Source organism: Chanodichthys erythropterus, chromosome 3 (genome assembly GCF_024489055.1).
Source record: "Chanodichthys erythropterus isolate Z2021 chromosome 3, ASM2448905v1, whole genome shotgun sequence".
Taxonomy (NCBI): Eukaryota; Metazoa; Chordata; class Actinopteri; order Cypriniformes; family Xenocyprididae; genus Chanodichthys; species Chanodichthys erythropterus.
In genome coordinates, this window is record NC_090223.1 from 11,528,363 (window position 1) to 11,542,844 (window position 14,482).

At 36.3% G+C, this 14,482-nt stretch overlaps 1 pseudogene; it reads left to right on the top strand.

Annotated features, from left to right (window-relative positions):
* Positions 1–14,482, top strand: part of LOC137003241 (zinc finger protein 721-like) — a 78,961-nt pseudogene that overhangs the window by 47,965 nt on the left and 16,514 nt on the right.

Here is a 14,482-nt window from a genome sequence, read left to right on the forward strand (position 1 = left end):
GAGATATTAGGTTCACGTGCCGCTTGACCTGAGGCTCTACAGCGATCTGTCACTCCACATTAAACCACATGTATTGTTTGAATCCCGTAGTAAAATTGACAGAATTTAAAAGTTACGGTTTTTTTTTTTTCATATCAAAAGTAACTTGATCTGTCTTATCTGTCTGTGTCCTCTATGCTCTATGATGTATCTTTCATTGCGTGAGAAAATGGACGTGTGGCGAACAGTGAGTTTGAATGAGGGTTGGTGACCCCGCATGACAACGTTTTTTGTAGTTATGCTAAAAGTTATGTTTTATGCTATGTTAAACTCCCACATTTTACGGGTCGACTTCATTTTCACTATGCACTCTGAAGCACTGTGTCTTCTTAGATTCGATCCGGGAGGACTGCATTACAGTATTGTGTTACAGCGCCCCACTGGTCAAACCGCGTTATTGCAGGCCCTTCAAATTGGTCATATGAGATCAAAAGTCTGTTTGATAACAAAAATATTTGTCGACAATTTATTATTGTCGATAATGTCAACTAATCACTTCAGCCCTATTGTTCAAAATGTATCAGTATGCTGAAGCATTAAGAGTTCCTTTCCCTGGAACTAAGGGTTCAAGCCCAACCCCTGAAAAACAAGCGCGCACGCATGATACGTGACAGAAACGCATCCTTAATACAGATTTAACCACATCCAGACAGAGTGAGCATTTTGCAGGAAAGGAAGAAGGAAATATCACAAACGCAGACTCTTTCAAGACCCAGAAAATTGTATAAATGTGTTCTCATCTCTCATACAGCAGAAGAAGAAAGTGGTTCAGTCAAAACACTGTATCTGTAACTGCATGAGAGAATAATATATGAGGTGTAAGTTTCTCACTGACATGTTGCAAGCTTTATTTGACAACTGATATAATATATGGAATATTTTTGACGTCACTACATGGAAATAACCAGATTTATTAATAAAGTCATGTAAACATGGTTTAATTGTGTTGTCAGTTCACTGGTTTGCATGTAAACGGGGAAAACTGGTTTCAATAAACCATATTTGTGAGTTATCAGGTTACTGGTGTGTATGTAAACATGCTTATTAATTGACACATTTTATTATGAAGAAGCTCTTTCTTCTAATTATACTTGTTAAACATTTTATTCTTTAATTGATTACAGGAGAGAATTACACTGATGTGATGCTCTGAATGAAAAAACAGCGTGATCAAAGGAAGTTTTCCTACATGGAAGCCGCTCTAGTTTCAACTTTAGTTGCTCTGTTTTCAATAGATTTAAAATGAATAAAATCAGTCAGAGGAGGAAGAGCTAAACCATACATAGTTTTATTAATTAAATGCTGTTTGAAATTGAATGACTGAAAGAACATTTTTTATAATCCCTGAACCAACACTGAAAATTTGGAGAACATTCAGATCTGTTCAATGGGTATAGGTGTCAAACAGTCTTTTATACTACTGTTGTTTCCCATCGTTCTTCTGGAATGAAGTAAGCTGTAACTTTCCCAGACTTTCCAATATCCTTCTCAAGGTCTCACAGGGGCAAGATATCTGCCTTTTCATGCCCTCAAACCAAGTTGTCTGATTTCCAAGTTTCTAGGAGTAAACCTCAGTTTAATCACAGTTGTGTGTCCTTGAACACACACACTTCTGCTCCTCCTTTTCATGGGTTGCACACACACACACACACACACACACACACACACACACACACACACACACACACACACACACACATACATGACTAACAATTACTGTACATCTCTGCCAAAACAGTATAAGACATTTATTAGAAACAAAAATCAATAATGGCATTTTATTCAATACATTGGCTAAATATGTATAACAAGAAAGCATCTCCAATAAACAAGATGATGCTATAATAGGCCTACCAGTTTATATTTTAATCAATCTTGAAGACGTCTACAAACTACTTTCCAAGAGAATCATGGAGATTGTGATCTTATATGTATTATTTCCTGTGGGTGTGCCGTGTTTTCTCTCTCACTCGCTCCCTGTCATTTTTTTAGGCTCCAGCTCTTTAATCTGCTGTTGGTTCCATTAACGTCATGTTGACACACAGTTTTCTTCACACATAAGAATATAACCTTTAAAAACAAGTATGCAATAGGAAAAACATCTCAAGTCAGCGTAAACACCACAGGCATCTGTACAGTGTCCCGAGCAAACCGTGAATTTGCTTTTCCTTCAGAGCAACACATATTTGTAGTGATTTACCTATTTGTTACATCACTAATATTACATCTAATGGGAATTAGGAAATTATACACTGATAATATACAACAATGGTAAACATACAGATTTACACAACAAGCATTGGTGGCAAATAAGTATCACTGCATAAGAGTCAAACAATTGTCTTTCAAAAGTTTTATTTCTTACAAGAAAGGTCAGACTCTGTCTTACAGAGACAAAAGTTGCTGCGGAGTGTGTGACAAGGAAGGGAAGGATTCCTATCAAACCTAATCCAACACTAGTACTTTGTAACCCTAATCTCTAAATGTTGCTCATTATTACAAATATTAAATTTATTTATGATAAAGTAGCTATCTTTGGGACAAAAGACAAAAACTGAACATTAAAGACAAATCTAAACGGAAATGTATGCATATAACATCTGCTTCCTGCATCAACATTTTACTGTCATTTTACAGTTGTAATTCCTTCGATTTATAAATTATTTTTATGGTTTATAAATCGAGTAAACAAGTAAATCGTGTGCACATTTATCCTACTATTTTATTTACAGCAGGTTATGTCTGGGGCTCCGTGAATACCAGACACATCCCTCAAAGCACCTGAAATGAGTGAATCCCTGTGCTTACAAGCTTCTTTAAACAGTTTATAATGTTATTATTAGTGTTTTGGACAGTTCGTGTCATTTTTTTTTTTTTTCAGACACGTGACATCGCTAACGTATTTTCTCCTTGCACAGATACAGAACAAGAAGCTCCTTCCACCAATGAGAAACCTGAAACAAACCTTGGACACGCCCATTACTCCGAGCTGCAGCGCCCCGTTTGCGTTCAGTTTCAGTCAGCGTCGATCTTCTGAGGTGAGGAGAGCAGTTCACGGTATTTCTCATATTTACACAACCATCATATTTACACAAACTTTATACAGTTTGATTGAGTGATTTTGTGTGTTAGTTTAAGTTGTTGTTTCTTTGTTTGGGGTGAGAACTTTTACTGAATGTCAAAAGTCAAAGTTTGAGATCTGTGAGAGGAATTGATGTGAATAGTGTTGCTGTTGCCATTTAATTTCTATCTTTTGATTTCTAAATTTCTATCTTTCTATCTCTTTGTCAGCTTAGTTATTTTACATTATTAAACTGGAACAGAGACTGCTAAATACATCGAGCCTGTAATGATCCAGGTGAGACATTTTAAAACTATATAAATGTTCATATAGTTTGACTATTAAATATTATTTTGTGGTGCTCCTTTTTCTCTCTTTCTAAAGTTTTTATGATCATCTTCAGTTTCTGTACAAAACTAACAAGTTAATGATCTAATTACTTTATTTAGATTATGTAATCTAAAACTATGTTCAGATTAATATGTAGTGTTGAGGAGTAGTTATTTATCAGGTCCTTCTCAAAAATGTAGCATATTGTGATAAAAGTTCATTATTTTCCATAATGTAATGATAAAAATTAAACTTTCATATATTTTAGATTCATTGCACACCAACTGAAATATTTCAGGTCTTTTATTGTTTTAATACTGATGATTTTGGCATACAGCTCATGAAAATGTCATCTCAAAAAATTAGCATATTTCATCCGACCAATAAAAGAAAAGTGTTTTTAATACAAAAAAAGTCAACCTTCAAATAATTATGTTCAGTTTTGCACTCAATACTTGGTCGGGAATCCTTTTGCAGAAATGACTGCTTCAATGCGGCGTGGCATGGAGGCAATCAGCCTGTGGCACTGCTGAGGTGTTGGAGGCCCAGGATGCTTCGATAGCGGCCTTAAGCTCATCCAGAGTGTTGGGTCTTGCGTCTCTCAACTTTCTCTTCACAATATCCCACAGATTCTCTATGGGGTTCAGGTCAGGAGAGTTGGCAGGCCAATTGAGCACAGTAATACCATGGTCAGTAAACCATTTACCAGTGGTTTTGGCACTTTGAGCAGGTGCCAGGTCGTGCTGAAAAACGAAATCTTCATCTCCATAAAGCTTTTCAGCAGATGTAAGCATGAAGTGCTCCAAAATCTCCTGATAGCTAGCTGCATTGACTCTGCCCTTGATAAAACACAGTGGACCAACACCAGCAGCTGACATGGCACCCCAGACCATCACTGACAGTGGGTACTTGACACTGGACTTCAGGCATTTTGGCATTTCCTTCTCCCCAGTCTTCCTCCAGACTCTGGCACCTTGATTTCCGAATGACATGCAAAACTGAGCAACAGTCCAGTGCTGCTTCTCTGTAGCCCAGGTCAGGCGCTTCTGCCGCTGTTTCTGGTTCAAAAGTGTCTTGACCTGGGGAATGCGGCACCTGTAGCCCATTTCCTGCACACGCCTGTGCACGGTGGCTCTGGATGTTTCTACTCCAGACTCAGTCCACTGCTTCCGCAGGTCCCCCAAGGTCTGGAATCCGTCCTTCTCCACAATCTTCCTCAGGGTCCGGTCACCTCTTCTCGTTGTGCAGCGTTTTTTGCCACACTTTTTCCTTCCCACAGACTTCCCACTGAGGTGCCTTGATACAGCACTCTGGGAACAGCCTATTCGTTCAGAAATTTCTTTCTGTGTCTTACCCTCTCGCTTGAGGGTGTCAATGATGGCCTTCTGGACAGCAGTCAGGTTGGCAGTCTTACCCATGATTGCGGTTTTGAGTAATGAACCAGGCTGGGAGTTTTTAAAAGCCTCAGGAATATTTTGCAGGTGTTTAGAGTTAATTAGTTGATTCAGATGATTAGGTTAATAGCTAATTTAAAGAACCTTTTCAAGATATGCTAATTTTTTGAGATTTTTGAATTTTGGGTTTTCATGAGCTGTATGCCAAAATCATCAGTATTAAAACAATAAATACCTGAAATATTTCAGTTGGTGTTAGTGATCGACCGATGTATCGGTTTACCGATATTTTTCCCGATATTTAAGCATTTTTCCATAATCGGGTATCGGTTTTGTAATATCGGATTCGCCGATTTACGGCGCCATCTTGTGGCCGTTTTGAGACTTCCTCCGTCTGAGGAGATCAGTCAACAACAACTCAGTGCACAGGTAAAGTATATGTTCTACTTGGTTTGCTTTAATTAATCAACTTTATTTAACATAACAGACATGCACAAATGAGATCTGAGACATAAATTCCTGATATAGTTAATTTATGCAGCTTGTTTCTAAACAATTGAGACAAACTCATTGAGTCACGTAGTGTAATTCGTCATGTCCTGCCCCAATAAAGACGTTACTTTACATGAATTAAATAAAACAGACATGAATGAGTGCATGTTGAAAATAAAAGCGCTGAATTTAATTCTCTATCTGTTGTATTTGCTCACCATTAGTCTAGAAGAAAAAGTTCGTTCATATTGCTTAGCAACTGACGGATGATCACACTGTAAAAAGTAAAACATTGGTGTTCTTCGTTTGATATATTTTTTTCCATTCCAATAGCCTAAAATTATTAGATTGTTAAGTAAAATTACATTTTGTAATTTATATGTGTCTTTCAATCTATTTTCTTAGATCGATACAATATAAAATTATAACATAACAATGAAATTTAAATCATTCATTCGATCAAACGAATTTTATTAGATTAAGCATGGTTTGCGCATGCGCACACATGAAAACTCGAGAGAAGGTTCTGGAAGAGACCGAACGCAGAAGAAGCGGCAGAAGTCGGAGGAGGCGCAAAGCGAACAGGACAGGACATTTTGTCAGGTAAGGGAGGAATTAACCAAAATTGTACGTCTGTGTTATCCTTGCCCTTTATTTCAGCACTCACACTATAATTTTTATAAGGTAACTAGTTCAGTTTTTATAAGGTGACTTCCTTGTCACTGTTTTACTGATAGCCAGTCTACCACGACCTTTCTAGCATCCAGCATTTAAATACTTGAATAGCATTAACGTCATATCATTTTAATGAACAGATACGCAGATTAGAAGTTATTATAACGTAAACTTTGACATTAGCGGTAAGTTATAGCGTTAACATTGCGCCATTTTACAGCTAACGATTTTCCTGGGAAATCCAAGAACTTAATATTATCTACCGATTGAACGGATATTATGAAAGGAAAAAATATTTTTTTAGTTGTATTCATGACTAAAGCTTGAGTATATTGCATTTCTTTGCCGAAAGAAATGAATCATCAATATGCGAGTGACGTGTAACGTTTCCCGCTCAGAATTTAGGCTTAACGTTACTGGCTCAGCTCCGGGCGCTCAATGCCATTATAAACGCTGATTTTATATGTTTTATGTTTTAAATTTGCGAAGGCAGGAAATGAATGTGAGGAAAATTAATTTACACTTTGAAACTGTAGAACTAAAATGGATTAATGTTTGAATTTTAATTTTAGGAAAGCTGCTGCTTGGTAGGCCTAGTTCCTGGTGCCAGTTTTGGTTGTCCAGTCTTCGCTGACACTGGTAAGTTGTTTTTGCCATGGAGGGGAGGGGGTTGAGGTCAGTAGGTGATTCGTGCATTACATTCAATACTGATTGCACTGATTCAGGGCTGGAGCAAATGATTACATATGCTGCGTCCCAATTCGCCTACTTATACTACGCCCTAAAAGTATGTACTCTTTTTGTGGAGAAAAAGTATAAACTTTTGAGTGTGTAGCAAAAGAGTATGCAAGCCATGGGAGATAAGTTACTACTTTGTCATCTTTAACGGACGGATCTGTCGCGTGCATCCTGTCATCGTAAACTGGCATGTCAATCATCTTATCACAGTTAAAATCCTCCATTCCATCTATTTTAATTTCCTACCTTTTCGGAGAGAAATGTTGTAGCACGTTCATCTACCAGTCGTGTGTTTTCCATGCGGAGACTGTCCTTGTGTGTTTGCAATTTAAATATAATGGTTCATTTAAAAGTTAATGGCTTAACGTATCTTTGCAAATGTTCAAAATGCTGCTGCAGTTGTAATATAATGTAGATAACATTGAATAAATACATTTTTGCCAGGTAAGATACTGATAATTAATTTACTTATGTTTCAGAAAGATGACAATTTAATATTTGACTGGGAAGAATTGCAAATGTTGTGGAGAGGTGGCCAGCACTTTTTCAAATTGAAGAGGTCAGTTTTGGTACAAAACTATGTTGATTCTTGTTCATTTGGTATTCCTAACAGTAATTTGATTACAGCTTTTGTTACTAATTTAAATAATTTGGTCAATTATTAATCCCAAACTTTGTATTTTCTGCTGTTTTCATTTTTTAGATCAGTGCCGAGTTCATGAGAATCACAACACAAAAAGGGTGGCGTGACAAAGGAAAGGACTGGCAGGATTTTACATCGTTTAGATGAGGTATGTACAATTACGACTGAGTCAGACTGAATCAAATATGTTTGATATTACCTTAACCAGTCTGTTCTATGGTCGCTATGACAGGGTTGTACATTAACTTTTTTTGCGCGTAACACTGGTGCTACAAAGGTTAAAAGATTTTTAGCACCAGTAGCCTGAAAGTTGTCAGCACAGACTGATTTCTTTTGTAGCATGTGTGACAAATGTCACACTGTACAGCCCTGTATGATACCAATTATGACATTAAAACCCTGACAACTCAATTGTTTGTGACAACTCAAACAACTCCTTCTAACCACAATGAGTGAAGATCTGAGCGTGATGCCCTTAACACTAACATTGTTAGCCTTTTCAGTGTGGTGTTATATGGAGGCAATCTGCATGTGGCTCAGCTGAAGTGTTATGGATGCCCTGGTTGTTTTAAAGGGATAGTTCACCCAAAAATGAAAATTTGATGTTTATCTGATTACCCCCAGCGCATCCAAGATGTAGGTGTCTTTGTTTCTTCAGTAAAACACAAATTAAGATTTTTAACTCCAAATGCTGCCGTCTGTCAGTGGTACAATGCAAGTCAGCGGGAACTTGGACTATAAAAGTAAATAAAACACGACAGACAAATCCAAACGAAACGCCACAAACGCTCGTGACGACACATTGATGTCCTAAGACACGAAACGATCGGTTTGTGTGAGAAACTGAACAGTATTTATATAATTTTTTACCTCTAATACACCACTATGTCCAACTGTGTTCATCAAACGATTCGTGATGTCTGATCGCGCTCAGACAAAAACAGTGATGTCTCGCCCATATACTTCAATGAGTGCTAGACATCACTTCCGTTGTCGGAGCGCGTTCAGACATCACGAATCGATTGATGAACACAGTTGGACATAGTGGTGTATTAGAGGTAAAAAATGATATAAATACTGTTCGGTTTCTCACACAAACCGATCGTTTCGTGTCTTAAGACCGCAGGGTTTAATTTTGGATTTGTCTGTCGTGTTTTATTTACTCTTATAGTCCAAGTTCCCGCTGACTTCCATTGTACCACTGACAGACGGCAGCGGTTGAGTTAAAAATCATAATTTGTGTTCTACTGAAGAAACAAAGACACCTACATCTTGGATGTGCTGTGATGGTAAGCAGATAAACATCACATTTTCATTTTTGGGTGAACTATCCCTTTAAAGGTTGTATCAGCGATTGCAGGCCCAAACATAAATGATCATATTCATCCTTATGATCCGCTAGCTGCACGCCCCATAAGCAGGCCGTCAAAAAAAACGCCTTTGTAGGCAGCCTAGGGTCTGAGATCTGTGCACAAAAACAATAGACCGCAACAGTGCTATCAACCACTAAAAAAACAAAATAGTGTTTAATTTTCTGAGATACTGATACACTCTTTATTCATTGCTATGTATTGTCTTGCCAGGATATGCCAGGTGATGGACTGGAGCAAACAATGGCCGTCTTAATCTGTGAGACAGACAGACACCAGGGTTCTCATTGAGTCCACAGAGGTCCTCAGTAAAGTGCCCTCAACCGCAGCTGCTGTAGCAATGCTGTTTGGACTAACATATGTGGTATACCTCGAGTATCCAAAAGAACTGAAATTCACTTGAGTTTTTTCTGAAAGTTTTAATGGAACTTGGCGCAAGAAAAATGACCCCCAAAATATGTCGCCTCTCCACTCTGCTGCATAGTCAATGACTGACTGACAGCCTCCATTTCAGTGCTTTGATGAACACAGGATGGCAGAAATTCTTTCACCCCAGTCTCCACTACATCGTATTAGTAGTTCAGTAGTTGTTTGTTGTTTAGTGGATGTGGCAATATCTATGTTTTGTATTTGATTTACATTCATTTCTCTGAATTATATTTGTATTTGTAAAACAATGTTTGTTTTGCCAAAAAAGTCTAATCTTAAAAACAGTGATTTAATAAATCTTTTAAAATAAGGTTTGATCTGACTCATTTAAAATATATATATTTTGAGAGAATTTAAATTTTTTAATTGTCAATTGTGAAGCAATTTATATTACTTGCAATGAATACATATTTCAGATTGAAGAAAATTAAATTTAGATCGTCTCTTAAAAACCTTTTTTTTAATTTAAGCCAATTTAAAATATTGATTTACACCAAATTCATAAAAGAGTTTGCAGGAAATCAAGTCTGTTAAGAAACGTGTTTTTTTAATTTAAGCCAATTTAAAATATTGATTTACACCAAATTCAGAAAAGAGTTTGCATGAAATGCAGAAAATTAGTTTGAACTGAATGGTTTCTGAACATTAGGTCAATGTAAAATCTTTATTGTGAATGGTTACCTTAATTTTATTAAGTTAATCCAATGTTTCACTTTTTACAGTGCAGGAGGCTTAAGCACGGCCACTGAATGAAACTTTTGACAAGATTATCTTGTTTAAACACCCTAGATTATATTATCATTTACTACATAACAATTATTTCGCTAATACACATATAAATATAGACTACCGCTTTGTGGAAATTAATTATTTATTATCTTTATGCGCGATCGCGGTTGATTAAGTTATAGTCAAACAGCACTTTGTCAGTTGGCATTTCATGATTTAACGTTAGATTAAATTTAGATCATAAAATGCCAACTGACAAGTGCTGTTTAACTTTATTAGATTATATAATCATTTGATTTACTACATAACCATTATTTAGTTAATACAAATCTAAATAAATGCAGCTCTGTGGAAATTTATTATCTCCACACGCGATCGCGGTTGAGTAGCCCAATTTATAGTTTTGTGTAAATGCATAGATAAGTTACAGCACTTTGTCAGAAAGCATTTCATGATCTAGACCGACAAAACATAATAATTAATAACACTAGTTGGAAAATGCAATGATGTGTGCTGTTTTGTTTGTTACTTTCCTGACAATGTTATATATTCCAGCTAATATTATTCAGTAAAGTTTTTTTTTTTTTTTTTGTATGCAAGGAGGGAGTGATTGTTATAAATAAAATGGTTTGTTCAGCTCATTTGTGTTGTAATAATTGTCAAAAACAGAAGTATAACAGTAAATAAATATCGGTTCTGCATATCGGTTATCGGGTACATAAACATGCAAATAATCGGTATCGGTATCGGTTATAAAAAAATCAATATCGGTCGATCACTAGTTGGTGTGCAATTAATCTAAAATATATGAAAGTTTAATTTTTATCATTACATTATGGAAAATAATTAACTTTTATCACAATATGCTAATTTTTTGAGAAGGACCTGTATCTTGTTAGTGTAGTGTTTCTCTATTATTGTTGTTTTAATGTCGTATTGTGATAAATTGCTGTTTTATTTTTTCAATAACTCATCTGTATAGTTTTGGCCATCATCTGGACGATACAACAGTCTCGTAGTAATATAGTGGATAAAAACAAGAAGACAATATAAGCACATAAAAAGGTATTATATTTTATTCAGCAATCATGTAAACACTTTGATCATAGATGGAAAAGACTATTTACAGCTAATAGAGGCAATTTAATAAGGAATAGTAAATAGTCTTTTCCATCTTTGATCTAATTAGTGTTTACCTGCTTGCTGAATAAAATATAATACCTTTTTATGTGCTTAAAGGCCTTAAATGCTCGAACTGCGGTAAATGCTGCTTGCAGCTTTGATTATTATTATTATTATTAAAAAACTTAGCAACTGATATATTTTTGATTTTGACAGAGCAGCTCCTCCCACTGCAGTTCATCACCACTGAAGCCCCTCCCATATCAGTTCATCATCAGTGAAGCTCCTCCCACATCAGTTCATCATCACTGAAGCTCCTCCCACATCAGTTCATCACCAATGAAGCTCCTCCCACATCAGTTCATCATCACTGAAGCTCCTCCCACATCAGTTCTCCAATAAATACTGGAATATTCCCATCAGACGAGCATCAGGAAGAGCTGAAATCTGCAAAGACTGAGTTTATTAAAGAGGACAATGAGAAAATGAGTGATCCAGAACCCTGCAGAATGAAACACACTGAAGATACTGAAGAACAAAGAGGTTGGTGTTTATTCTTCATTCATTCATGATGGTGAACAACATTCATGTTAGAAAGATTCAAAAACACTTCTGCACATTTAGATATGCAGATAAACTATGCAAAAGGTACTGATTTTTCAACAAATGTTCAGTAAAGAGAGATTTGAGAAACTTTCATCTGTCAAAATCAGTTCAAACTAAACATTATTTTAGATGTTTCAATTTGCACATTTTATATCTACTTCACAGTTTTTTGCAACAGTGTTGGACATTTCTCAATATAGTTTACAACATTTAGTTTTTGTTGTTGCTGCTTTTTAGCAATAAACAGCAAAAATTGTTTTTATTATTTTTCTGCATGATTTTACTTATGCTCACGGTTGCAGATGTGTTTAGGTATGCACAGTCTTTGTATTGCTCAGAGAGTCTATTGCTAGTGAATCCTCCATGATGGGAAGAAAACACTGGTTGGTAAACATATTCCTAATATGGTGAAGGATGATAATTGGACAGAGGCTTCAGCCTTGAAGGTTAGAGATATGAAAGTGACAGGAAGCTTTCATTTCTTGTCTCACTCTCTGCAGCGACTTCAGTGCTTCTGTATGGATATGTATAAAGCTGCTCAGAGTAATATTTTAGTCTTTTTTTATTGAGCATGAACAATTGTTTTTTATTGAGTAATCACTTAAATAAAAAAGATACAACATATCAGAATGCAAACTCCCACCCTTCCACCAGGTAGACTTATACTGTACTGAGAAATTACAAGAGATTGCAGTGACAGAAGTATAGAGTGAACTACCTAATCAAAAAAATAATGATAATAAAATAAATAAATAAATAATAATAAAATTATACAAATAAATAAAATAATGGATATAAAATACAGAAAGAATTTACATCAAAAAGAAGCGAGAAAGGATTTAACAACATCAAAGGTAGCACTCCAAGACTTTAAAGTCTTTGACTTTGCTCCATGTATGCGAGCTGTTGATAGCTCCAAAGAAATAATATCCAGAAAAGATAGGGCCCATACACGCCTACTCATCGTATGTGGAGGAATCCAACGACTTTCTTAGCTGCAGTGAAAGTTTCTCTGTTGAGAAGACAATGGTAATTCTGAGAAGTTACATAAGAAGAAAAGTTCCGGAGACAAAACCATATCTTTATCTAACAGGAATGATATGTCATGAGCAAGCTGAGACCAGAAAGAAGGTCCAGAAGAGATTCCAGAACATTCCCAGAAAAAATGTAGGTCTGGGCCCATGAAAGCGTCACGTGATCCCCCCGTAATATTTTAGTCTTAAAGAGGAATGGCTTCTGACCCCTAGGGCTAAATTATGAAAGGCTGGAGTATCGATAAACTTTTCTTTCTTTTTTTTGATTATCAAGAAGTTGTCTACTTTCTGCTATTACATCAGGTCTCACTTTCATGTCTTTCCACTTCATATTTCTCTCTTTAAATTATTTTGATGTACTGAAAATTAAATAATTATTTTTTACTTTGATTTCAGACCTGATGGAAGAGAGTAATGAGAGTGAAGAACTGAGTGAAGTGGAGGAGAAACATCATGACAAACCTGGAGAAAAACCTTTGAGTCGCTCAAAGACTAAAAAGACATTTTTAAAGAAAAGAAGAGCCAAGAAATCTGCAACCTGCACTCAGTGTGGAAAGAGTTTCTCAAACAAACAAAATCTTGAGGTTCACATGAGAGTTCATACTGGAGAGAGACCGTTCACATGTGATCAATGTGGAAAGAGTTTCACAAGCAATTGTAATCTTAAGAGTCACATGAGGATCCACACTGGAGAGAGACCGTTCACATGTGATCACTGCGGCAAAACATTTATTGGGTCATCAAACCTGAAGAGACACCTGACAGTTCATACGAAGGAGAAGCCACATTCATGTTCTGTGTGTGGAATTAGTTTTTCACGGCTGCAAAGTTTACAGGAACATCAGAATATACACACGGGTGTGAAAGAGTACATGTGCTTTGAGTGTGAGAAGACTTTTATTACAGCCGGTGATTTAAAACTGCACCAGAGAATTCACACTGGAGAAAAACCTTACAAGTGTTCACACTGTGACAAGAGATTCAGTTGTTCATCAAATCTGAAAAGACATGAGATGATCCACACTGGAGAAAAACCTTACAAGTGTTCACACTGTGACAAGAGATTCAGTCAGTTAACAAATCTGAAAAGACACAAGATGATCCACAGTGAAGAGAAGCAGCATTAGATGGTTGTGCTGATTGGCCAAATTATATCACTCCATCAAGTGTCTTTCATGCATGGTGATGTATTTGAATAACAATTCAATGCAAGCTAGTAATAGAGCTGTGAGAGGAATTGATTTGAGGAATTTAGTTTCAATTTCGATTATAAAAACGTGATTTTAAAAAATGGAAAACGCAGACGTAATCGCAGAATCCAGTCATAAAAATGAAATTTACTCTATAAGTTTATAACCTGTCACATTTTTGATGAATAAATCAAAAGCAGGTCAGTAGAATCAGATCATGATATGGACTAGTGTCTGTGAATATTAAACCCCAAAACACTGTCAAGGGTCTCACCTCAGTCATGGTATTGAGTGTGGAAGAGAGCACTGTTTCTGTTACGACTGCTGCCAGTACCAGGACTCAAACCCATAACCTTTGGATTACAAGTCTGACTCTCTAAACACTTGGCCACAACTACACATCAAGTGGTAGATAATGTGTATGATTCAGAGAGACAGTAACATGGCTGTTTGACTTGCTGTTGTGCTTCATTTTATTCATGTACACTTTATTTCAAAGTTTTTGGATGCCTGCCTTTACATGAACATAAACTTTAATGACATCCCATTAATCCGTAGGGTTTAATATGGAGTTGGCCCACCCTTTGAAACTATATCAGTTTTGGGTCTGGGAAAGCTTTTAACAAGGTT